The following is a 4,642-nucleotide window of genomic DNA, read 5'->3' as shown; positions in this document are numbered from 1 at the left end:
TCGGATCATATGACTGGGCCAGCTTGGCTTATGCGGACTTCCTGCTTGGATAGCGACTCTCCTGTCACCATAGCAGATTCGAGGAGGATGTCACGCTTTCCAGCTTTTGGAGATTCATAGAGGTATACTTCGTTTTCTTAGCTGAAGTTTGCTCTAGATTTTATGTTAGCACCTGCTGATGCTTCTTTATCTTTATAGGTCTGGTTTTACGAGTATTTCCCGTCTCTTTCAGCGGCGAGGCCTTCGCCTCGAGAGCTCCCCATCGCTGCCAGTTGGGGAGGTCGTTTTAATGACCAGACAGCTACTGTACGTGTTCGAGAGTTGATCCTCTCGGTATAATTTCTTGATATTTTTGCTTTTATTACTTTTTAGTAGGATTTCATCTTATGAACATTCGTTTTGCAGGAGCCTGATGTGCAGTTTCGGCTGTGGGCCGAGTTCGATCTTCCTGCACTTGCCGTGCAATATACTACTTAGCGTCGGTATTTTCAGGGGACATACGATGCTGTAGTATATTTAGGTGAGAGAGTGGCTATTCAGCACTCTCAGGGTCTTTTGTTGTTCCCGCTCGCCCTCCTCGACACATGTTTGATCAAACGAGGCTGAGGGCTTTGGCGGTTAGGTCGCCAGGTGGTATGGATTGGCAGAGTTGTACCCGTACGAACCAGAGCTATTAAGAGAGGTTATTACCGCATTTGGCTCCAACACCTTGCTTGTCATAGGAGGTGGAGGTATATCTTGTACTCTCGGTATTTGTCCTTTTGATATCGCCCAAGTAGATTCTAATCACTCAGATTTATTTTGACAAGCTTCGATCGCAGAGTTTATGCCTCCACCAATATCTATTACCTACTAAGGGGACATTCGTCCGGTTGAGGAGATGATTCCTTTGGCTTTAGAGGGATACCGCTTTATAGAGCGGTCGATACCTCAACATCAGACTTGGGTAAGTCATTTGTTTACTATTTCATGTATATTTTTTTTTATTGTTACTGACTTTGTCTCTTAACAGTTTTCTCGCGAGGTGGTGGCGAGAGGTATGGACGCCTTTCGTTATCATCTCGTGAGATTGAGAGACCGAGCCTCCTGTCGTCGTGATGACACTGGCGCAGAGGTATTTCTCTCATCTTTACCTTATGTCTTTTTTTTTTCCTTATCTTATGTGCCTGACTTGATTTATTTCTTGCATTTCAGCCTATTTCTCCGACGCGTACTCGTACAAGACCCGAGGCTGGGAGAGAGAGATCCGGGTATGGCTTGAGGCGTCGCCGTACTTCGTTTGGGAGCCAGGGTGGTCGAGCGGAGGTGGCTCTTACTGTGAGATTGAAGGGTTTGGACTCTTCATCTGAGGGTGCATCGGGAAGGCCGACAGGCCAAGGAGGCATGACATCGGCTCCTATAGGGGGTGGTGGGACGTACGAGGTTGGCTTGTCGTCGTAGTAGCCACAACAGCCTCAGCCTCTAGAGGTTCGGCATTAAGGTGAGCCTGGATGGGCTAGCCCTACTCTTTTGATCCCGACCATCAGCGATCTTGGAGCTGGTGAGGAGCATACTCCACGGACTGCACAGTTCTTTGATACATCCGGAGTTCCCACTCATCTGCGTCCTCCGCCATCGTAGTTGTACCTGTAATTTTAATTATTTGACCTGTAGGACTTTGCTTGTTTGTATTATATGACTCTTATGTTAGCCACATTGTATATTGATGGGTGTCATAAATGGCACCCATTTAATGAGTATTTAGGTTGTTTTCTCCTTCTTTTCATGGCTTCTATGCTTAATAAATGCTTAGTTTAATGTTTTTCCTCTTTGTTTTACCTTTTCTCTCTTATTTTGTGGTTTTGTGCAATTTGATGTCTTTTCTAGTATTTTCTCCTTTATTTGTGCAATAGATTTAGTTTTTATTTTATTTTAGTTTATTTAATTTTCATTTTCATTTTCATTTCATTTTCTTTCCTTTATTTTCTTTTCATTTTATAAAGTTTTCTTTCTTTTATTCTTTTCATTTTCGTTTTATTTTTTTAAGTTTTGTTTATTAATTTTGAGTTCTTTTTACTTCATTTTCTCCTTGGTTTTAATTGGGTTTTGTAGGTGAATGTTCCAAGTTCAATTCCTTGCGCTCGCGAAGCCGCGCTCTCAAGCCGGGTGGTGTTGAACCCACCGTGGAAGTGTTTTGGGACTGTACACTTTAGTATTTATCACGAGCTTGCTATGAGGGTGATGCTCGTGCCCACCATCAACCTCACACCACTCACGCACCTCCTTATTTCCCCAATTAACCAACAGTAGCCACCTGTTCTCCCATCACTCCTATCCCCCTACGTACCAACCTGCCACAAATCCACTCCACCAATCACGCACCTCCTTATTTCCCCAATTCACCAACAACTATAACAACTCCCAGCAGCCCCAGCATCACCCAAAACAGCCACCAAGCAGCAGCCACTGCAGCCCTTGTCTCGGCTACCTGCAACACAGCAGCTCGCTACCTCCCCTGCTCCCCCAGCCCTGCCAACGTTTCGCATCTCTAGCCAGCTACACTTGACCACCGCAGCTCCCCCGTCCCAAGCCACCTAATTCCTCCAATTTCGCCACCACCGCACAAATCAGCCACTTTCCCTTACTCCAGCCGCAGCAAACCCACAACCAGCAGCACTGCCCAGCTGACTCCACTGAACTCCTATCCCGCAACCACTACGCAACACCAACAACAATTTCCAGCAGCAGCTCCAAACGCACCTCACGCAAATTAGCTCGATTCGAACTTCATTCATCGCGGCGGCGCTCGCATTCATCCCGGCCGCGCGAGTCTGGGTCTGAATTAGAATTAGAATTTTAGCTTAGTTGAGAGTTTTTCTCTCTAATTTTTGGGTTAATTTAGGAGTAGATTTTAGAGAGAGAAAGTGAGGAATTTCAATGGTGATTTGAGTGATTGAAGATCCAAGGTGACAATTGTATTGAAGATCATCAAATCAATCAATGAGGATTTCTAACTCTATCTCATTTTATTACTTTGATTAGTTAATTTCATGTTTGTTTGATTTGATTTTTATTTGATTTTGTTGTTTGATCTTTGATTAACGTAGTTTTTCTTGATATTTTGTTGATTCTTGATTTCTATAGTTGTTTGTTGATTAAATGATGTTGTTAGAGTAGTTGTTTGGCTAGGGATAGGGTGAAACTTGGATGATTGATTGATTGTGCTTAATTTAGGGATTGTGTTGATTAATTGTTGAGATTAAAAAGATTAATGGAAATTATGCATGTGTGTAATTGGATAGGTCTTGAGAATTATGCTAGATTGCATTGTAGTTTCTAATGATACGGACCATTGATTTAGGAATTTTAATTTTCGATTGAGTTTGATTAGTGATGTTCCTAGTTAGAGTCTCTCGTAGTTGGCGCTAGTTAGACCTCTAGGAGATAGCTTGTTGACTCTTTTGATAGCTCTTGCCATTAGTCTTCGCAACCATTGATTTGCATGTATTTCTGAGTTGTTACAATTGTCATGATTACTCGTTGATCCCATTCCCTAGTGCTTTATTTGTTCGGTTCCTTGTTTTGGTAGTTGTTAGAGTTACCTTTTATCCCTAGACTTCGACCAAGCTTAGGTACCAATTGAGAACACTTAAACATAACCGTTCCTAGTGGTTCGACCCTTGACTTGCCTCTATACTTGTATTTAGGTTAGTTAAGTGATTATAAATTTTGTTTGGCTTAGGGAGGATTTGTCCAACGACCTAGTTCACCCCTCGTCAAAATGGCGCCGTTGCCGGGGAACGGTGTCTATGTTTGAATGTTTTTTATTGCTTGAGTCTTGGTCTTTGTTTATACTTTTCTTTTATTTGATTTTTGTTTGCTTTGTAAAAATGGCACGTTTTTCTTTTCCTTAACATAACAATGAGCCTTTTGTGAATATTTTAATAGACTTGAGGGATTTCTTGACTATCATCGTTGTAGTCTTTGGGAGGCTTGTGAGATTTGTTATTTTGGTTTGAATGAACAAACTAGGAATGAAGTTGAATGCATGCATAATGGTAGATTTAGAGCATTGTCAATTGATGATGCTTGGGATTTCTATGTTTGGTTTGCTAGGGATGTTTATAATAGGTAGTCATGTTTCTAATTTTGATGTGCAATGTATAATTCTATTAATATTAGCATGAATTCCCATGATTTGTCACATAATCCCATTAGTGAACCTAGAACAAATGCTTTAAATTCTATTTCCTCTTTTGTTCACGATAATGATGTGCATGCTCGAGTTAACAAATCTCATATGTTTGATTGTGCCCCCACTCCCCAATGTGATGTATATGCTCATGATTTTAATGTTGATTCTTCCAATCTTGGTTGTACTTCTTCTTCTTTTGTTGATCCTCAACTTTCTACACCTTTTGAATCTCCTATTGCTACTCTGGAAGATCAAATTAGGCATGATGAGCTTAGTAATGATCTTGGGCCTAATAAAGGGTTGATTCTTAATCTTAAGAGATTTCAATTGGAGATGATGAAAAAGAGTGAGGAGTCTCTTACAAAGTGGGAGGAGCAACTTGAGGAGAGAAGAAGGAGAGGTGAAGAGCTAGAAAGCCAATTGTCGATCTTGATGCTTGTTTATGGAAAATCCCTATCTAATGTGTGT

Source organism: Chenopodium album, chromosome 14 (genome assembly GCF_948465745.1).
Source record: "Chenopodium album chromosome 14, dcCheAlbu1.1, whole genome shotgun sequence".
Taxonomy (NCBI): Eukaryota; Viridiplantae; Streptophyta; class Magnoliopsida; order Caryophyllales; family Amaranthaceae; genus Chenopodium; species Chenopodium album.
The sequence above is the reverse complement of the archived record's forward strand: the minus strand, read 5'-3'. Positions refer to the sequence as shown.